General features: G+C 40.5%; 1 long non-coding RNA gene across 2 annotated transcripts in view; it reads left to right on the forward strand.

The window, feature by feature from the left end:
* The first annotated feature begins 929 nt into the window (after positions 1-929).
* Positions 930-22,000, forward strand: part of LOC116652507 — a 22,177-nt gene continuing 1,106 nt past the window's right edge. Inside the window, exons 1-3 of one of the 2 annotated variants that reach the window (XR_004305600.1) lie at positions 930-2,341; positions 7,007-7,108; positions 17,871-18,051. This is a non-coding gene — a long non-coding RNA (uncharacterized LOC116652507). The remainder of the gene's footprint in view (positions 2,342-7,006; positions 7,109-17,870; positions 18,052-22,000) is intronic. The other variant, XR_004305601.1, reaches the window with a different exon arrangement.

Here is a 22,000-nt window from a genome sequence, read left to right on the forward strand (position 1 = left end):
AGGGCAAAGTGTCTGTCCACATGACTTTGGAAAAAGATTATTACGTAGGAGGGGAAGAGTCAGTCTGCCAAAAGTTTCTGCTTTCAGGCAGAGGTCTGTAAAGGGGATGGGTGTTTCAGTCTTCAGCAGAGCAAACAAGCACTTGAACGATCCAGGCAATGGGTTATTAGTTCAAGCTATAAAAAAAGAAAAACAAGATTCATATTGCTTTGCAGTATTCAGACAATGAATTTCATCTTCACTTGTAGACAAGCCCAATGCACACTAAGAATATAATATGACTAGCTTCCAAGATTTAAAAAAAAAAAAAAAAAAAAAAAGGTAGGCAAAATTAAAACATCTGCTAGTCTTTGTTTGCACAGCAGATGTTGAATATGCTTTTAGGCTAAGCTCATGAGACTTCACAAAACATGCTGTGCCTGTTAAGCACAAAGTCCCGACATTCATGCCAAAGTGACTCTATTTTAGCAAATACTGTACCCCAAAGTATGGATTGCATGATTTTTGTAAAGATCCAGGCAAAAACTAAGTAAGAGAAAACTATGAAAGGCATCTCCGGTCATAAAAGACAGGTTCAGATGCAGGAAAACTGAAGGCTTTGACAGTGCAGCAGGATGGAAGATCCAGGCAAAGTCTGTAGCATTACATCTATTCAGGATTTTATTATTATTATTATTATTATTATTCCAAAATAAGTTAACACCTTTAAAATGCTGTTTTGGTCGATGGGCTCTTCCAGGTTGCATTATCTTGTTGCAAAATATGATCTTGAAACACAAAAGCACTGGCAAACTTATACTCCACTTACTTAAAGTGCGCAGTTACTGCTTGAACGCTTCATGTGGTATTCATTCCCCACTAACCCAGTGAGGTAGGACTTTGCTGTAGAAGAATCAGAATACATTTCTATTTTCTCTTCTCCAAAGGATTTATGTTCTGTTATTTCCAGCAATACCAAAGATTGAGACTCAAGGAGAAAAGACTTGGAGCGCATGGAACAGTTCTTTTCTACCAAAACTGAAACTCCCAAGTTAAGAATTGTAACTTTTCTCTGTGGGCAAGAAAGGACTAAAGTCCCCAGGGCTATTGCTTCCTCATTAAAGTTTGTATGACTTTTATCATTACCCAGGAAGATTAAAGTTGTCATGATGTTTTGGTATTCTTGAAAATACCTCTCTCAGACAAGAAGTGATTCTAGCCTGGAAAAATGATTAACTGGAAAGTGATATGATTGATAGGCAAAATAATACAGTAGATAGGAAATCATGAGAAAATCAGAGACAATGAATATGAAGCAATTCCAATAACGCTTCGTATGCAAAGATTAAGTGTCATTATGTGAAAATGTCAAGGATGTGATACAGAAGGAGATGCTACATGCAACAGTGTATACCTAAGTAACCAAACTCCAAGCCATGTAATGCACTGGACACCAAAACTGTATGCTTAGAAGAGCAGTTATTTAAATAATTTAAGGTTTACAATTTAATTATTATTTAATCATTTAAAGTTATTAGTGGAATAAAAATCTATCCAAAGCTTTACAGTTGTGCAAATGTATCAGTTCCATCTCTGAAATCTTCAAATTGTATATCCTAGATTTTGATATAGAGTTAACGATGCTTGCTGGGATTCTGATTGCTTCCTAAAATGTGGTATTGGAAGAGAGGATTCAAAAGTAGGTAGAACCTTAGTTCAGCCTGACATGGTTCATGCTGAACCCCAGTTTCCCTCAAAATGAGATTTTGTGTGCATATTACTCAAAGTATTATTTTGAAATCAAGCCAGACCAAGGATGAAGACATGAAAGTAGAAATTAGGATGAAGATCCCTCAAAACCACAGTGCCAGGGGTGGGAAAATAAACAAAGTTGAAAAGGGAATGTGAGTCTACAGAGAAAAAAAAAGAAAAAAGAAAGAAGAAAAAAAGTGTGAGTAATCAACACTGAAGCTCAGTGAAGCTAAAGGGGGAGAAGAAAAATACTGAAATGAAAGCCAGAGCAGTGGCAAAGTCCAATTATCTCTTTATGTGTTAATGGAGACAGTACTGGGATATCCCAGCCAGCAGTTATGTCACAATGCTGAGACAGCTGGGACAGCATCCGCCTCCCTTCTCTCCTCATCTGGACATCTGCTTCATCCTCTCTGTCCTAACAGGAGGTATTCCTCACTCCTCAAGAGTTTACAAAACCTTGGTTGAACTTACACAGCCCGCTTTCAGCAGCCTATCAGGAGTGAAGACAAACAGAAAGGAGGACACATTGTGTCTTGGGTTGAGCTCACTCGCCCACTTGAAATCGCACTTTGAATGTGTATGTGTTTGTGGCAGTTAAACCAGGGAGGTAAGTGAGCTTAGCGCTTGTTTTAGAAGTCTGATCCATTTGGTTCTTGTGACTTTGTTTCTGGTTGAAGTGACCTTTAAGGTATGTCCTCTTACTGTTCCCAGTTCTGAGTGTCTCCGCTGTCTGATTAACAAAAGCTGAATAATACTAAAATTTCAGCCAAAAGCCAGAACAGAACAAAACAAAACCCAACAAACATCATCAGGATGTTCCAACTGAAGCTGAATGTTCTGGGCTTAATCCTTCCATCCATATTCAGGCATAACTCCCAGCCATTTCTGATGGGAATTTTGCCAGAGCAAGAGCTAAGGAAGAGACCCCTACATTTGATTTACTTCCAGTTGTATCAGTGAATCAGTACTGTGTGACCACAAAGGAGATGGAATCTACAAGGAAGCAGAGAATCTCACAATCGTGTGGATCTAAAGGCACCTCTGGAAACCATATAGTCCAATACCCCCTGCTAAAGCAGGTTTGCTATACTAGGAAACTGTAAGCGAACACCCTCCTGTGATACAAACACTTGGTGTAAAAAGCAACCCTGACATAGAGATTGCCACCAATTTGTATTGCATCCAAACCAGAACAGGCAAAAAGGTGTCTTCAGAAAGGCAGAACACTTCATGGAAGATGGATTATTGTGAAGATAATAAACATGCAATTTTTGTTTCCCAATTGTATCACCATTACAAATGAAAATCAATGAATGACGGGGAGTGATGGAAGTCCAGGCTGTTGCCTAAACACTTGTGATGATGGACTGCAGAGCCAGTGCTCATGGCTCCTGAACATAACTTCCCACTTGAGATCTGGGCAGCCTTTTTCCTAGAATGTCCAGAAGACCTCGAATCACTGCTCCAATGGTTCCAACAAGAGATTGAGGGGCTTTCCAGCAAGGAGTGGTGTGAGGTTGTTGTGGCTGTGATGCAGGGCACTGCTGTGGGCTTCCTGTGTGTGTAACATTGCTGTGCAGTGCTGTAGCCAGTGTGAGGAGGCTCATAAAAATCCTTATAGCTCTGTATGGCCCTGAATTCTGCTGGATACAGGTCTGCTGGAATGCCCATGCTGCAGGAGTGCAGGAAGACAGCCCCATGCCCACCCCCAGCCCTGCTGCATCCTCTTAGGGGCCTTCTGCCCCCAGTCCAGGCTGCTCCATCAGCCTTGCAGGCCCTGGCACTGAGAGTTTCCTGGCATTCTTTGTAGGGCTGCAGGGTACCCCACCACAGCTCCTGTGTCCTCATTGGAGCTAAGGCAGGTGGTGGCAGTTAGATAAACACGGTTCAGTTGACTTCTGCTCTCACTGCTTTTGCATTTGATGTTGAATGAACTCAAGAGGTAAAGAATGCTTATTAGCTGAAATAAGAAGCTGATCAGTATTGTTTTATGTATTTTTATATTTCATTGAAAACAAGTACATTTAAAAATATTTTATTACCAGCTTTTTCATGAAGTCTTGAATAATTCAGAAATTAATTTCTAAGAAGATTGTGACTTCTACAGTTTAATAAAAAAGATAAAGGGAAAGGACTCCTACAGGACTGTGTTTCCATCCATCAGAGAAACATGTTAATGTTAATTATTAGTAGTATACTGCCACATCTCTGTTTCTCATAATGTTCATTACATGACATTCAGGCCTTTCTTCTACCCCCAGCTTTTCCTAATGCAAGAAGTAGGCTTCATCTTTTCTCATGAAATAATGCAAGGATCGTTATGTTTGGAAAAGCAAACAAGTTAATTGCTACATCTTTACATGTAGTGTATGGTGCAAGATTATCTGTGCAGTTTTTGTCAGTGGACACTTCGTACTAGAAGCTGAACTACTAGTATGAAACCAAAAATCTTTATAGCGCTGTCACTGCCCCTAGATGAAACTTAGGAAAAAGAGATCAAACAAATATGGTCAATATATTCTACTGTATCCTATACAAACTCTGTTTTTGTTATCAGTAGGAATTAATCAATTTTTTTTTCCTCCTAAAATTGCTCAAGGCATGCAAAATTAAGTCACATTGGAGGCTCATTGGAGGCTCCATTCAACTCACTTTGAGTACTCTTCCATTTTATAAGGCTGTTCTACTTATATGTACTTGTTGTTCTGTTCTTATTACAGGCGTACTAAACTGAAACTACTGTTTTAGGAAACGATGATTTCATTTTGGCTGTCAGTCCTATGTTCACTGAAATTTATGCAAATCCCAACCATGTTTTCCTTTGCATTAGACTCCAGGCTTTGGGATGTATTTGGAATATATTTGTTGAAGGTTTTCTGTGCTCTTACTGTATTGTGTTCTCTGTCATTAGTAAAGACAATGGCTGTCTCTGTGTTGAGCGCTGTGGAAAAGGAAAGAGGATTGGGAAGGGAAGACCTTTGGATGAGAGCAGCCAGTGGAGCAAACCTTCATTATGCATGAACAGCTTTTCACTCTTGGCCATGTTAGATTACAGAGCTGTTATCAGAGCTATGTGCTAAATACAGCCTTATGACCAAGCTCGGCTCTGACTGTAACTTACTACTGCTTATTGCTGCTTGCTGCTTTGTGATGTTCGTCATCAGTTTCAGCCCCATTTTCTACATGATTTTTAATAGCCTGTTGGATTCTTGTAGAAGTCTTGTAGGATTTTTGAAAGATCTATCAGCTTCAGGTTAACCTAGATGAAGCCCCTTAATATCTCAGGAGCGAAGCATTAAGAACCTGTTTTTACTAGAAGCATGGGATGGAATCACTTAGTGTAGTGTGGAGATGTTTTTTATATCCAGCAGGGTATAAATAGAGTTCATAAATACCTACTTAAACACTGTGGGGGGGGGGGGGGGGAGGGAACACTAGAGCTCAGTGGTCACTAGGTAGAGACCGAAGGCCCTGAATGTGTGGAAAAAGGTACTTTCACTCTCTTTTGCTATTTTCTTTTCCAGTCCTTTGTGGTTTCAGTTCTCTTCCTATACTTAATGTTTACGTTTTCCCTCTTCATGACTTATATTTATACACAAAAGATACACTCTTAATTTTGCTCTTCTTTAAGCTTATCAGTTTAATACCTTGATATCAGTACATACTAACCAGATTTCATCCAGCCCTTTCAAGGAGCTTCAAGTCTCCAGAAATCAGGAGGCATCTGCACAGGCCTTTACTCAAGAGCAGACACAGGGTGGTATTCATAGTACAGCAAACAGTGTGACAATTTATGGGTAGGCCTTTAAGATGTTGTGATTTACAGAACTGCTTTTTTGGTACAATACCTTTGTATGACAATACCATTGTCCTCAACATGCCAGAAGAAAACATAATTAGCTTTAAACTTTGTTTTGTGAATCAAAACAGTGTCTCATCTCAGAATCATAGTATGGCTTAGGTTGGAGGGGACCTTAAAGATCGTCCCATTCCAAGCCCCTTGCTGCAGGCAGGGTTGCCGCTCGCTAGATCAAGTTGCCCAGGACCCCATTCTACCTGGCCTTGAATGCCTCCAGAGATGGGCAAGCCCTAACTTCTCTGGGTAGCCTGTACCAGGGACTCACCACCCTCTGAATAATGATTTTCTTCCTAACATCTAACATAAATATCTTTTTAGGGTAAAGTCATTCCCCTTGACATCACTTTCTGACTGCATAGGAAGTTGGCCCCACACCTGCTTGTAGCTCCCCTTAAGTGCTGGAAGACCACAATGAAGTATCTTAAATGCTGGAAGACCACAATGAAGTTGATATTGTTGATATCAACAATAAATATGTTGAGGAGGAACTCAGTCCTGATGTCTATGTTATTGGTAAAGATACTGAAGAACACCGGTCCCAAGACCTGACCACTGGGGAGCGCTACTTGTGATATATGCCACCTGGACATGGATTCATTGACAACAACCTTCTAGCTATGACTATCCAATCAATTATTTATCCACCAAATAGTCCAGCCTTCAAATCTACATCTCTCCAATTTTGAGATAAGGGTGGAGTGTGGGCCTGTATCAAAGGCTATGCATGAGTACAGTTAGACTATGAGAGCTGCCTTTCCTTTGTCCACCAATGCCATCACTCCATCATAGAAGGCCACCAGATTGGTCAGGCACGGTCTGCCCTTGGTGAAGCTGTGCTGGATGTTTTGGATAATCTCACCCCAATTCAAATTTGTCCTTTTCACTGAAAGCTATGCAAATAGTTTACCTATTTGTGTACAAGTAATTGCAGATAATTGCAAAATTATTCCACAAAGAATGTGTTTATTATTTTTTTCCTACATTTTACTGTTTGTGCATATACAAGTGCCAGCCCACGAGCTACTCTTGATTGATGCATCTGGTTAAGGTGTTTACACTGTGTATCACAGCATAAGGTTTCAGAAATAATGATTTTACTACTTAATCTGTAGTCTGTGAGAGGCGTATACAGTCTTTAACATCTTGATATTAGAAAATGGATAGACTTACAGTAGTGACAGTCTTAGATAACAAATTAACCTGGAACATTAATTGGCTGAGTTGGTACCTATAGTCTCTATCTAGTCATACGTATAAACATAGAGCACACTAGGTTTACAAGGATATCATAGTTACAGAATAATGATTTTAATGTGTATAAATTCAGTTTGTTTGGTTTTTTTCAGCTTCCATGGGCTAGAGTCATACTAGTAGAAGTTTACTTTCCTGCTATTTTTCTCTCTCTCTTCACAGTTGATGAGCTTTTGAACTTCCAAGGAAACAAGGTGATTTGGATAAAAAAATAATCAGAACAAATCCCACTTGACTGTAATGACAGGAGCAAAGAAATGACAAGTGAGTGCCAAACTATTTGCAGATCACTTACACAGTCCTAGAAAAGAATCCGTCTCTCCCCTAAAGGTTTCTTCCAATGAAGTGCTAAGCTCAGTGTCTTTTGTTCTACCTTCATAATGTTCCAATTTCCATTGCTTTTGCAGGTTTTCCTGTAGTATTTGTAGGAATAAACTGATTAGCTATGTACCACTCCAGTATTTTAAAAAAATACAAGGAAAAGGAGTATAATATAGCACAAATATAACATTTTTATTATAGCCTGAGAAATTTTTAATGTTAAAAACAGAAGCACAGTGAACATTCACATGGTTTTTAAAAGTGTTCTGTGAACTTGTAAAGCTCTGAAAAGAGAGTTTTATGGACAAGAGGGAAGACGAGTGTCTAATGTCCCATGAATTCTATCAACGAGTTTTACTACAGTGGTGTCCTTAAAAAAAAAAAGTTATGGTACCACATGTTTCTAAAACACATGGCGATTTATAAATACCAACATTTTCAATTTACCTACTTTTATTTGTTTGATCTTATGCGATATAGAACTGACAGATAAAAGAGTTGCCAGCATGCCCACAGAAAGTAATGTAGGAAGTGTTATGTACACGCTCAGTGCTTCTGTTCAGATATGTAAACCTGACTGGTCAGGAAAGACTTGTGTGATAAGAACGTTCCTTTGAATCACAGTAAAGTTCGGTGACAGATTAGATTCTCAGTGAAGTCTTAAAAAGTTGGATTTAGAAAAAGAGTGAAAAGTTCCAATTTTGTGGGAAAAAAAGGTTGCAGAACTAGAGGGGAGGTAAAAGCAGAAACTGCTTTTTGTCCTTAAAGAAAGGGTGAAGAATTACAAAAATGTTGTTTTCTGCAAAGCAGTTAGTTTGAGATTTAAAACTTGCTGATTTCATGTACTGATGTTTATGAATTTATCTCAGCTGTGTATGTTTAAGACTAGCAAGCAAGAGCCCTGCAAAGCAGCAACTGTAGCTATGTTCTCATTAAGCACTCATACTCTTTTCTTTCTCCATTAAATAAGAATATGCAATTTATTGTTTCATCCTTTATTTCACCTTTACTATTTACCTCTGCTCTTTTCTGCTGCTAGAATGATAATGTTCTAGGGGAAAACTCCAAAGAGAACATCTCAGAAAAACACAGAAAAAAGATGATGAGCTCCTGCAAGAGGGTGAATGGGTAAACAGCTGCCTTGAGATCTAGTTTGTTCACCCGTAATGACTGGAAGTAAGGGGGGCTACTTTTCTAACTTTAAAGTCAGGGATCAACTGGTCTTTTTGGTGCTGATACATACTGATACATGCTGATACATACCAATATGTATGGATATGATAACTACTCTTGAACAATCCCATAAAAAGAGTAAGTCTGGGGGTACTTTCAAATGTAAATACAGTGAAGGAGGAAAATGAACTGAAATATCTTCTTACAAAAACAAAAAGTGGAGCATTTCAGATCACATTCATATTCTTCCTGTGTCTTTGGCGCGAATTACTGTCTCAAGTCATCTATCCTTCACTACACTGGAGTGTAATGGGCGTCCATTCAATTTGTGTGAGGAAAGTGTGGTTTCCTGCCATCTCACCATTGCCTCACCCTATAACATTAGGGTGAAGAGGGACCTGGTGGTGGTTTGTTGGATTTTGGTTTTTAACAATGGCCAAGTATGATAGCCACTAAGATCAGAAACAGTGGTTAAGATAAAGAGCTTGAAGACAATGGGAAAACAGAAAGGGCAAAGGATTCCTTTATTTCAACAGTGTAAACTTAACTGTGAAGGCTACAGAGGTAAAAAAAAACCACCCAACTATGCTAAGCTTAAAAAAAAGCCAGATCAGTTGCAAATAAAGACAGATGAACTTTATCTGAACAAAACAACGAGGGGTTTGAAGCTTATCTAGATAAATGGGATTTCGATGTTAAAGCATGCCTTTTCTCATGGGCATCATTTATTTCAATTATCCTACTGAGGAAAAAGATCATACTTTGGACAGAAGGAATTTTGCTTCGGCATCTTGACCTAATTAAGAGTTCATTGACATTTTATATTTGAATTTTGTCACTAACATGCACATGACCTTGGAAAATCAAGCTGGTTATTGTTTCATAAAACAATCTCAATCTCAAACAGTCATATGAAACATAAAGGGGAAGATCATTTATTTTTCTGGGCTTTGAATATGGAAGGATTTGTCCACTTACATGTTATAATGCTTAAAAGCACTGCACAAACTGCCTAATAAAATTTAACTTCCTTGGCTTGGATTGCTAAATAGTCTGCATAGTTGTGGCAAGAGGTTAAATGGCAAGACACTTACTTCACCAGCAGAGGTTCTGGCATATCACGTTTGAACATACAGAACATACAAAATGCACTGTGCTCCTTCTCTTCAGCAACAAATACAGGCAGCATGAACACTGTGTGTCTTTCTGCAAAGCTTTTAGGTCTGCACTTTTGACATGACATTTTTACACACTGTCCTCCCATAGGGTTTCTGGTGGGGTAGGGAGCAAGGGGAATGGGAAGGGTTATATTCAGGCTATGAGGGTAAGAGTGGGAATTTAATAGAAGAAAAAAAATCATTGCCTAAAAAAGTGATAATGAGTGTTGCTGTTACCATCTTGGGCTTTGAGTCAAGGCTTGTGTGCAAGAAGCATTCAGCTTCTTTGTCACAAGGTCATAAAGTTCAGAGCTGATAGGTCTACTAGATTTACCCAAGGGTTTTCAAAATGGGAAAAGATCCATCCTCGTTTAATAAAACACATTTTTTGAGAAAATCTTAGTTAAAATTCAAGAGGATTCTTGTAATGAATGTGACAAATATTCTGCTAAGAGGTAGTAAGTGTCCACCATGGACTTCTGTGTCTTGGGAGGGCCATTTGTTGTGATTAAACTTCCTGAAAGCATTGGAAGAGATTTGTTTTTCCTCTCTCACACATTGAAAACAAGTTTTGAAACCTTAAGAGCTGTTGTGAAACAATCATCTGGCAGGCTCTGCTACTTTTTCCTTCCAAATATTTTTAAATTTATATTGTGTCTAACACACCATTTTTTTCCAGATTGTTACTGGAGACACGCAGTCTCTGTCTGCTACCTTAATTCTATATTTAAGGGTGCTTGAAGTGTTTGAGGGATCCATTCAGGTTACCAAAGCTCTGAAGGTAGGAAATAACACAGCTGAAGGGTTTGACCCTGTAGACACAGCTGCTCTCTCTCTGCAAGGCAGCAGTATCATGAGTAATGTATGCTGAATCAGGCTTACCATCTTTCAGGCAAATCTGAAACACACTGGACTAAGTTAGTATTTACAATTCATTTCAATAAGTGTCAGACTTCAGCTCCAAATTAGAAAAGAGATCAGTTGTTCTTGCTGTGTTGTTTTGAACAGAAAATCTAAGAGGTATAGAGGGTACATGGGGAAGAAGTTTCTCATTGCCATTCTACAACTTCATGTATTTTCAGTCATTACTGCATACAGGTGCATACATAATGCTGTATGCTTCTCAGGTAAGAAGAGAACTTCATGGGAAGTCTCGTGCCCTTCCGTGCTGCTCTCTGTGCCTTCAGCAGAAAGAGAACAGTGTTCAGCACCTGAAAGTGTGACTTTTGCTTTTCCATGTTTATACCAAATGCAATTCCGGTGTGCACCAGAAAAGCAAGTTTTCATACAGCACTGCCTGCAGTTTATTTACAGTAGAAGTTTTGATGCTGGAACACAAGCTGAACAGCCTCTGAGCATGTTCTGACACCTGCATATGTCCAAATTCTTGGATCTCTGCTGGTATTCTCAGTTTTGTTGCAGGTTGAAAACATGAAATAGCACTCACTGAGCTGACATAGCTCTTGCAGAGTGTTTGTTTTATGGCGGTAGCTCTGGATTTGGCTGGGCTGGTTGTCTTTTCCCTGCTCTCTTAGAAACCTCATGAGCCCACTGACTCCAGAGAGACCGTGCAGGAAATTGTTTGGATCAGTTTATTATTCTGAGATGTTTGTTTAGTTATGTAGAGCTCTCACTATCTCTGGCATGCCACAGCAGTCTAGCTTTGAGGACCATGCTGACGCTGATTAGCAAATAGGTGAATCAAGCTGTCTGTTCTGCTCCCTGTTTTTTGTTTGAAATGCATCTGAAAGAATCAAGACAAGGTGAAGTAGATACCGTCCAGATTAGAATTCCAGCAGTTACTCATTAATAATGAGTTTTGAAAGCTAATGAACTAACAAATCTATGAAAGCTTTGCTAGCAGGGTGCAATCAGTTTAGTGGGATTTAGAACCGAACTGGTTGCAACATACATTGAAGGCAGCATTCCTGTAGGTATAAGCAAAGAGCTGAGACTTAGCTGTAGGAGAAATGAGAATCCAGAAAGCTACCAGAGGTGTGTTTTTACATACAGTTTAATTTCCATTTCTCTTCCACTGTTGTGGTCCAGATGGACTCAATCTAAATGAAGAGATATCAGAGCCCATTGTACAGTGTGAGAATACTCTTACACCTTGTGAATTTCAAGTCCCTGTATATGCTGAAGGGAAAAAGAAAGAGGAATCCTTTCAACTTGCACTTACAGATGCAGATAGAGAGCAGAATAAATAGCGCTGCAAACATACATACATGTATAAACCTCTTGCGTAGCCACTTCAGTGTTATCATATATCTGTTTTCTTGCCTCATCTCAAAGTCAAACTATACAAAGTAGTAGAAAAGGCACTAAATTCACAAAATAAGTCTTGCCCTTGGGAGCTCTGGTTGCTCTTTGTGAATCCTGATGTAGCTGCATGTATCTCTGTTCATTGCAGGGGAGCTGAAGTAGAATCTTCCTTCCAACTCAAACTGTTCTATAACTCTATCAAAGTGCTGACTGAGAACTGAACTAAACTAAACTGAGAACAGAACTATAACAGAACTATATAGAGCTCAGGTGTGGAGGATGGAGATAACACTGTTGTTATTAATTTGAGGGCAAGGGTGAGAGACATTAAATTTTTGGGGCAGCCAATTTGTAAAGTAAGGCAATAAATCTTTCTCCTTTCACTGTGGAAAACAAAAACAAACTCTGGAACTCAACTAGCATGGACTGTTTTAGAGGACAGTAACATCAGTGGTTCAAATAGGGTCAGTAGATTCAGAGGAAAGAACTAAGTATGGCTGTTGAACACTACTGAATACTTCAGGTATACACTTCATGATGACACTTTACTAAAAGTTCTTGTGCTGTTGGATGATGAAAACTGAGACATTTTACCAGGAGATGTTTTCTCTTGTACAGTTGCGTGGCTTTCTTAAAGCTGACACTGGTGGCCAGTGTTGGAAGTGAGTTGCTTCTCAAAGCGACACTTGGCCTCACTCAGTATGGGGTGGTTTTTACATCCTATGGATATGCATTCTCAAACTGGTCATTGGATTTCTTCTCAAACATTTTGCCAGGCATGGCAACTATGCAGTGAAACCCCTTCTTTCAGTGTTTGACAGCTCATGGTGGTGAAGAAACCAGTTTGTGTACGTGGACACGGAAATAGGAACATCATGCACAGATGTTGCTGACAAGGCTAAAGCCAGCTTACTTGAGGAATGCTGGAGAAGAAATGTTTCCCATCTGTTTACATAGCTGGAATGTTTCCCCCATTTGTCACCAGGTCAATACTTTTATCATGGCTGCTCAACAGGACCAGGATGGAGAATCAGGTTTCATTCAGGTGCCTAAAAGTACAACAAACATATGATAGAGCAGCTTTGCAGTTTATCAAAGAACAAGGCACTTGCTAACACAGCAGGATGTGCTCTGCTGTAAGCCCTGTCTGCTTGTCACTGTGGGAGCTGTGTACCGGAGTGTGTTTGTGCATCATGCAAACCTGGACAGAGTCAGCAGGAACAGAGCACTCTGCATATTTGAGAGCTGGATGTCTGTTTATCCCCCATCTTAAAGACAGGCTGAGAGGAAGAGCTGACTCCCAGAGGCGCTGTCTAAACATAACCATGTTTAGGTCAGAGCCTTGGAACAGCAGACAGACCCAGTGATACCACCCAGGAGATGGGATAGCCTGAACGCCCTGTACAGAGCACAACAGAAAGCTAGAAATGTCTGGCAGAGGAGGAACCCCACCCACCTTCCAAAAATAACACAGTGCAAACCTCCGGGTGCAAACTTGTGAAAGGTTTGTATAGACTGTATGCAAGCTCACAGTAACTTGGAACTGGCATTGTTTGTATTTTCAGGGGTATTTCTTAATCTCTCTTCTCCACTCTTAGTTCATTGATTGCAAAACACTTCTTTGAGACTAGCTTCCTATTAAGGATGAACAACAACGAAAAGTACATGTGAAGAGGATATTCAACATCCTTTTGAAGGATGCACTGCATTTCTGTTATGATAGCTCTTAACTGTGCAACTGCTTGCATCTGATAAGACAGTGCATGTGCTTAGAGCGCACATTCATGCTAAATTCTTGACAGGATCTCAGCCATGAGGCCTGACTTAGAGACTCTGAGGTGCCAGAGAACAAACAGATTTTCATCATTCTACTGTCAGTTAAATCAGAAAGTATCTTTGCATAGAATTAGCTCTTTCTGTCAGGCTGACAAGGATTTTGTAGTGAAAGCATTAGCAGCAGAGGATGGCTGTGCAAAATCCTGTAGACTTCTAAAACCACAACTCAGTTAATACCCAAGATGGGAATCAAGGGCTACCAGGCTGCAGTGTGTTCAGCCCCCTTCATTTGCAACCCAAGCGAGGAGGCTGGTGGGCCAACTGCTTTCTTTGCCTGTAAGAACAATTCAGAACCTCCTGCAAACCTCTCCTCAAGTCATGACAATTTTTATCAATTCCATGCAGAGAAACATAAGGTTTAGTGGGGCTGCTAACCTAATGTCAGGGCTTTACGTTAAAAAGTTTCACTAGTAATTAGATTATTTCCCTTCTATGTGGGCATTTCCCTTGGGGAAATACGGAGCATGAGAATGGGTGCTCTTCAGCTCATGAAGCAACTCATTGTATGAAGTGTGCCAGTACTGCTAACCAGAGTCACAAATGACGTGTGTAAAATCAGTGCCATGAAGGGTGATTTAATTCACTCTAGGCAGATACAAGAAGATATTTATTTCTTTTTGCTCTTGCTTGTAGGAATTCCTGTCTGACAGGTGTACATGGTTTTGCTGATTGTAAGGACAAAGTTGGGGAACATGAATTTTCTGCTTTAATACATTGGTTTATGAAGATTCCTTGCTCCTTCCTTTAAAGAAAGGAGTCAGGCTGGTGGAGAAGGAGCAGAACAGAAAAAGTGGTTTTCTTCCCCTTGGGGTCAAGTGGAGAAAGGCTGGCACAAAATTGTTCTTTCCTATCATTTATCCATCCACAGACATCTGTCCACTAGCAAGCACAGAGGGAAAATTGGATAGTGTTATTTATCTGGGACATACATAAAGCACGTTGGAGGCCAACAGCTTCCCAAGCATCACTTTGCCCTCACAAGTGGAGGCACCTGAGCTTACCTAGCAATGCTAAAATTTCCTGTTACATTCATAGCTTTAATATACAATTTTCCCTTCCCATTTGTCATCAGTTTATCCAGGAATGGTTAGTTCAAAGGATATACTTTTATTTGAGCTCTTTACTTTTTGCAGACGTGTAATTTGGAGCACTGAAAACTCACCTATGTTGATCAAGGTCAGGGAGTTCATGTTTTACCAATTATGGTGAGCCAAAAGAAAAATCCAGGTGCCTTGAACAGTGCAACAACAAATCACAGTAACAACAACAACAAAATGAACAAACAGAGCCTGTTCTTCAGAGAGCAGATTGGGATTTAAGTGTGTGTGATAGAATATATTCCTGATAGCGAAGGCAGAATAAATACCACCAATACAAACTGATCAGTGATCAGATCACTGTAGATAAAGGAGGCAGTCACAGGATGTGAGACTGCTTTTCCAAGAGCCCATGAACACTGTGCATGAAAGCCTCCAACACATTTCATGATGATGAAAGTGATCATGATTAATGTAATCTGGTGAACCACTCATTTGTATTTTTCTAGTCCATCTGCCTACTATCTAGCTTCATGTGTTCCCCACACCTTCATATTGATTGCCATTCGGGCCTGATTTTTCCCAGTCTTAAGCAGTGTCTAGCTGGACTGAAGAAAGTTTTTTGCCTTATTTCTCCCCACAGATTAAAAACCATCATATAAGTCTATAAAGCAAAGCCTTCCCCATGCTACAGCCACATTACTGCACCTGTGCACCCATGGGAGGCCAGTAGGAGAGGAGACCATGGAGTAAGATGGAGTCTTGGCACAGTATCTTTTGGTTTTAGGAAGCTAAAGCTTTTGGTTTTAGGAAGCTGTGCTGAATTGGGCTGTCTGATGGAGCCATTCGCAGACTGTTTCTCACACTTGGTCTGTGTGTCACTCAGCCAGCAGAGTAGTAGTCTCAATTTTAAGTTGAGTTGCCTGTGATTAATTCAGACATTTAACAGCAAAAGTATGCAGCATTTAAGTCAGAACCCACTCTTAATGAGAGTGTCATTAATAAACTGACTCCACAGAGGATGTGCGCACAACATTCCTTTCTCATTTTTCTCTGAACCACTACGTTGTAAAATATCACCATTTCTGTTTGTTTTCTGGAAATTATGGTCCCAAATGCTACCACATCACTGATTTATCAGATAAGTAATTTCAGCTTCAAGCAGGAATTTTGGACACCTGCCCTGCTTGGCTGCTGGAAATAGACCACCAAAGTCTGATGCTGGGATATCCTAGATAATGTCCCATGCAGAATAAGGGAGGAGACAGACAGAGGAAGTCTGGAATTGCAGGAGAGCTCTGGGAGTCTGGTATCTCCCAGGCTCAGTTATCCCCAGTGTTAAGCAGCTGGGTGGTCACCTGGGCTAAAATCCCTGTTGTTGTGCATGGAAAATACCTTGTTGAGAGTCCTCTTAGGATAGTACTGAGAAGTAGGGCTAGAGGATGAGCTGATGAGCAGAAACAGTGCTCTGGTTAAATATGCAGTTAAAATGAAGATTTTAAAATTTTTTTTAAATTTTTTTTTTATTTTTTACAGTCTCTGCTCCTTGTAGTTGCTATAGCATCATCTAGTGGAAATGTACTGAAACGATTCAACTCATGGTTCTATGACCCAGCTGTTAAACACCAGTTTGTGCCCACACCAACTGCTTATTTATTTATTTGTTTACTAATGAGGCTTACCCTGTTGTCCATTCCCTCCAGTGAGAAAAGGTTTCTGAGGAAGAGCAGCAGGACCAAGAACTTGGCTTGACCGAGCCAGACACGGCTGAGGATAGTAGCTGCTGTACTATCTGTGTGTTTTCAATTGAAGTTATCCTGTCTTTCCACAAAGCGCTCTCTGCAGGATGCTTCCAGTACAATCTCAGAAGCCTGAAAGGTGGCAGAGAAGAAAACCCATGCCACCATACATACCAACTTTGCTTTTGTCTGTCACTTTGCCAAAGACCAGAAAGTGTTTGAAGTGCATCTGGGAGACATGCATCGCTCTCTTTTGCTCACTTCCTTCTTAGAAGCATTTTGGTCTTAGCTTGGGGGTCTCCAGAGATCATCACTGCCAAGAGGAAAACAATTCTGATGCATGAATTCAGGGACCTACACCAACTTGTGTTCAAGAAGTAACTGTGCAAAGCAGGGGCAAAACAAATCCTGTAAACTGATTTTTTATTAATTGCTTTCCATGTAAGCAACAGTGAAAAGTGTAGAAGATTCTATTTCAGTTTCTATTTCTTGAAGCTAGAACGTCAGAAAACAGTAACGGGTATTGCTGGTGCATAAGAAGAGTGAACCCTGTGTATTGACTAAATCTGGACAGTGTCGAACAATTCCTGCACAAGAAAGAGCACTGAGGTTCATCTGATGGGGATTTTAGCCTTTTAGTCTTTCAAAAGAGAAAGGACAGTAAATTAGTGTCATCTGTGGATCGATAAAACGAACGCAGGGCACATGAAGTCTATCTAGTTGCCACAACACTCGCTGGGAGCACCAGATAGAACAAAGCTTCCTGCTGTCCTCTGGTGATGCTCCGCTGAAACTGCAGGCAGCTGGAAGGCAGCAGTGGTTTAGTTCACATTTTTTGTCAGACATCTGTTTCTATTGAAGAGGACACGCTTGAGACTGTTGAAGTTTGATTAAGGAGTGACTCAGAGCTACGCTTTGCATATATACCTGCAAAAAGGGTGTTTTCCAGATATGCATGTTAGATCCAAGAAGGTCAGCAACAAAATTATGCAGGCTGCATATATTCACCTATTCCAGATGTGCTGACATTCAAAATTGCTCCGGTGCCCAAAGTATCTGAGCAGAATCTGAGCATCTATGAGTTACGGAGGTGTGCCAGGAATTTTCTTCCACCAAGAAGTGATTTGAAATAAGCAACATAAAGAAGGAGAAGGAAGTCAATAGGCCAAGCAGCCGTGCACTTGTACCTGCAAACACAGCCTCACATCCTCCTGTCATCTGGGAAATAGGAGAGTGCCCTGCACTGACAAGTAATCAACCAAAAGTGGTGTTTTTCTGACAAAGCCTTTTCTAGAGACTGAGAGGAGCTAGGTGGAATAGCGTAACCTCAGAAATGCACGTTGTTAGCAGTTTCAGGCTGTTTTAAAATTACATTTATCCAAATGGATTATGACTCCATAAGTACTCTCTTCTATCTGAATATCAGTGAAATCTTGTTTCTGTTTCAGTCTCATATTACTGTTTTCCAGAAGTTCAGGATTTTTTCTCTCTGTTTCAGGATGTCTGGAGTGTAAACTGCTTGTGAACTGGATGCGATATTGTGCCCACCTCTTTTTTCATCTCCCCACCTGACTGTCAAGTTCCGGGACCTATGATCACTTGTGTCATGTCTAAGCCATGGAGGTGGCCCAGCCTTGATCCCTGCAGGCCTCTGAAGTCACCCATGGAGCATTACAGAGGTGAGGAGAGCACCTGAGGGATCTGAGAGAGGCAGAACTTGCAGGGCTTCCTCCTTGCCCAGCAATGTACCAGCTCCACACAGACCTTCTTTCTGGCTGGGGCTGACAGCTTGACATTTGCTTTTTGCTCCCTCTGTCACAAAATGTGCCATTCACTCAGATCAAAGGGGCCCTTTACGTGGGTGGCCACGTGTCCTGCCAAGGCCTCCCCTGTGTGGGCACCATGAAGGTTTGGCCAGACTGAGGAGGAGAGCTAGGAGGAAGGGCTGATGTGGATTTTATGACAAGTACAAATGCAGGTTATGAACAGTGAAGTCTCACATGGTTTTGACAGAAACCTCCCTGTCTTCCAAGTGCTGCTCACATCTTCTGTCCAAGCCTCTGAGGATGTCTTCTAACTAATAAAAGGTGTAGCAGTCCCTCCTCTCTGGGACAATTTAAGCTACACTGTACCAGATGTTACTACAGGGAGCTGAGTGACAATTACAGACTGAGTCCTAGACCTTTTCTCACCCCTAACTACCTACGAAGGCCAGCTTAGCTTTAGACAAAGAGTTCTTGTGAGTTTTGATAAATGGGAAAAATATGTTATTCAACACCAGTTTTTGTCTGATAGCCAGTATGCTGTTCATAGGGGGCTTGAAACATACTGCAGTCCTTAAACAGTGTTTGCACATTGTATTTTTAAAATATAGGTACTGAAATATCCTGTGGGCCTACTCTCTGGCCCTCCAATTACCTTCTCCCGTGTCAAGCAAGAGAGAGGATTTAGAATTACATGTCTGTCCCTAGATGAACGCTTTTTTGGGTTCATGTATTTCAAATGCCTTTTGCCTTTTCTCTGGAATGCCAGTGATGGAGACTGGCCGGAGAAGGGCAAGGTGGCTGTCTGTGTGTCACCTTGACCTATGGTGGAGTCACTGTGCACCATGGTGGGTGTCTGGAGGCTCCCCAGGCTTGGCCTTCAGCCACAGCAGCTCACTAGATGTCCAGACATACCAATTGTTGTTAAAAGGTTGTAGAATCATAGGATCACAGAATAGTCCAGGTTGGAAGGGACTTCAAAAGTTCAGGTCCAACTATTTTGCCAGGGATTTAAGTGAAGGATCCTGGAGTATCCTGGGTCCTCTTTTGTGCCATTCGTGTTGTTGGGTATGACATTTGTCCTGTTCTGGCCATCAGGGATGTCCTCCTGGTCTCCATGATTTCTTAGGTTATAGACAGAGGCCTTGAGAAAAGGTCTGCCACCTCTCTTAACACCCATGGATGGATCTTGGCAGGGCCTGCAGTTTGCTGTTGGGCTTATGCAAGAGGCCACAAACAAGCCCTTCCTCTTCTACTGGAAAGCTGGCACATGAACTGTCATATCTACTTGATCCTGTGATCTAGTTCCAGATGCTCTAGTGGTGATGAGAACCTCTGTCTTGTCAGCATTCTTGGTAATAGTTTCCATGCCCTGATAAGCAATGGGCCTGTTTTTATGAAAAGCAGGATTACGGAATGCCAGTTGGGCAGTTAATCTACCTCTGATGTTCACTCTCCCCAAAAGACTGACATATCTGTACAGCATAATCCCCTGAACTCCCCTCCTAGACTTTCTTCCCAGAATAGTGCTTATGGTATAGTTTACTTTCTTTGTCTCCCAGATCTCCTTTATTCAAACAATTCAGATGTTCCACCCCCTATAATTTCACTTACTTGTTTTCATGCTTTTTGCCCATTCCTACTCATTTTGACTACTATTGTCAGAAAAAAATGATGCTTTGTGTGAAGCAAGCAAGATATACGAGAAGATTTTCCATAGCACTGTTGTAGGCATCATCAAGTAGCACTTTACATGCCAAGATGGAGCTCAGAATCAGATGCTGTTCTATGCTTTTAATGTTTTACAGAGAATGGCTTGGAAATCACCATGTAATGATGATCTACCCTATTTGCAGAGATCAGTGTTTTGAAGAAGTGTCATTCCAAACTTCCTTCTCTTTTCCACTATAATATCAGCATTTATTTGAATAGAGTTGCACAAGCATCAGGAAAGTAAGGCACAGCAAGTTTAATGCTGAGCTGTGCTTTATCAAAAAGTCAAGTATATTTACTGGTTGTGTAAATCAATATAACAGAGGCAATGAAAAATCCATGCATTTTTATTATCAAACAAGCAGTTAAAGTTCAGAAAGAGCTCTACTATGAGCACCGTAAAAACAAAAGAAAGAATAAAAAGCCTGACTGCCTTCTTTCTGGTATACACTAAGCATTTCAGTTATCTAAATAAAACACATCAGGAGTTTAATTTGTGTCTGAAATCTCTTAAAAGCAGCCACGCTCCAAAAACCTTTTATCTAAGTACCAAGCATAGACTTCATTGAGTGTGCTTTTCAGGAGAGATACTGGCAAAAGGGATCATTTGCATTCATGTGTCATCAGCTGTAGCTGACTTTGTCTTGATTTTACCAGCCTTTTGGATATGCCCTCTGATATGAACAAGATGCATTTCCTAGGCATGTGTAGTCATACCAAGTGGTCCAGGCTGGTGCACATGGGAGAAGGATAAGGCTGGGTCACATTGAATCAGCATCTCCTGGACAATTACTTCACCAGTTTCCATCTGAAGGCAAGAACTGAATGGTGGAGATGGACTTGAGTTTTGCCATGGGTACTTGCGCCATTGGTAATTGCGAATATGTGGGCTAGAAAACTTTGTCCTTCAAAGTCTGTTTGAGCACTCTGGAAACACTGAACTCGAAAAACTCTGCTGCATTTCAAGCTTCCTATCTTTGTTTGTTTGTTTCCCCCCTCAGTGGTCTACCTTCCTGGTAACGCAGTTTCAGATGTAACCAGGAGATGTCAGTGTGTTCATAGAGAACAGTGCAAGGTAGGCTTTCAAGAAGAGCAGAGGACTCTAAAGAGCAGATGTTTAGCCTTCATTGATTGAGAGGCCAATATTGGATGAGTTTTTATATATGACGTGGATTAGGAGAAGGATTCTTGTCAGAGAATTAAAATTGTTCAATATTCACACAGGAAAACGACTATAATGCCTGTGCCTGTGTTTTGCTCATGGATGATGTCAGGCAGTGACCATCCCATTTCCAAAATATAACCCTTTGTTCCCCCTTTATAGTTCATGCTCAGTGAAAGGGCTGCATGCAAAGGAAAAAAGAGAAGGGCTTAAAATCAGAGCTAGTCTTTACTGGAAGTGTTCGTGACCTCCAGATTTCTGTCTTTCACGTCTCAGATTTTATAGGCGGCATATTGTTAACATTTGATGTGTGTTTGCTGGCCTTTGGGTTGGTAATCTCCATGCAATTGCTCATGAATGGGCACCCCCCAGCTCATAAATCAGTGCTGCTAACAACATCCAGAACAAGTGTTTCAAGAAGTGATAGTCAAAAAGAACAACCTGCTCAATTACAGGCAGCTTAAAGAAGCAATAAAGACAATCTTGGAACTTATTCATGTATCAGGAGAAAATTTTCTAAGGTAATCAGGTCAAAGGTGACAAATAGGACTTACTTATTTGCCTAGTTGTAATTGCAAGAGTGCTGTCCTTGATGGGAATCATACACAGGAAGGTATTCAAAGTGTAATTCAATGAAAGCATCTGCAAGCCCAAGAAAAAGAAAAGCCTCTCTAAAAAGAGGATGCCTTAAGAGCTTTAGGAAATGTCTAAATGAACTCTGCTCAGCTTGACTCTTTGATGCTAAAAAAAGTGACTAAACCTCACCATATTCGAGGAAAGTAAGACGATACATCACTGAAAAAATCCATCAGGATTCAAGTCCTGTTTGTCTTAAAATTCTTTGTTGCAGTCCAGACAAAGCCAGCAGAAATCCCCTGAAGAATATAGGTTTTCTTTTTCTTTTTCTTTTTCTTTTCTTTTCTTTTCTTTTCTTTTCTTTTCTTTTCTTTTCTTTTCTTTTCTTTTCTTTTCTTTTCTTTTCTTTTCTTT

This window comes from Coturnix japonica, chromosome Z (genome assembly GCF_001577835.2).
Source record: "Coturnix japonica isolate 7356 chromosome Z, Coturnix japonica 2.1, whole genome shotgun sequence".
NCBI classification, from domain to species: domain Eukaryota; kingdom Metazoa; phylum Chordata; class Aves; order Galliformes; family Phasianidae; genus Coturnix; species Coturnix japonica.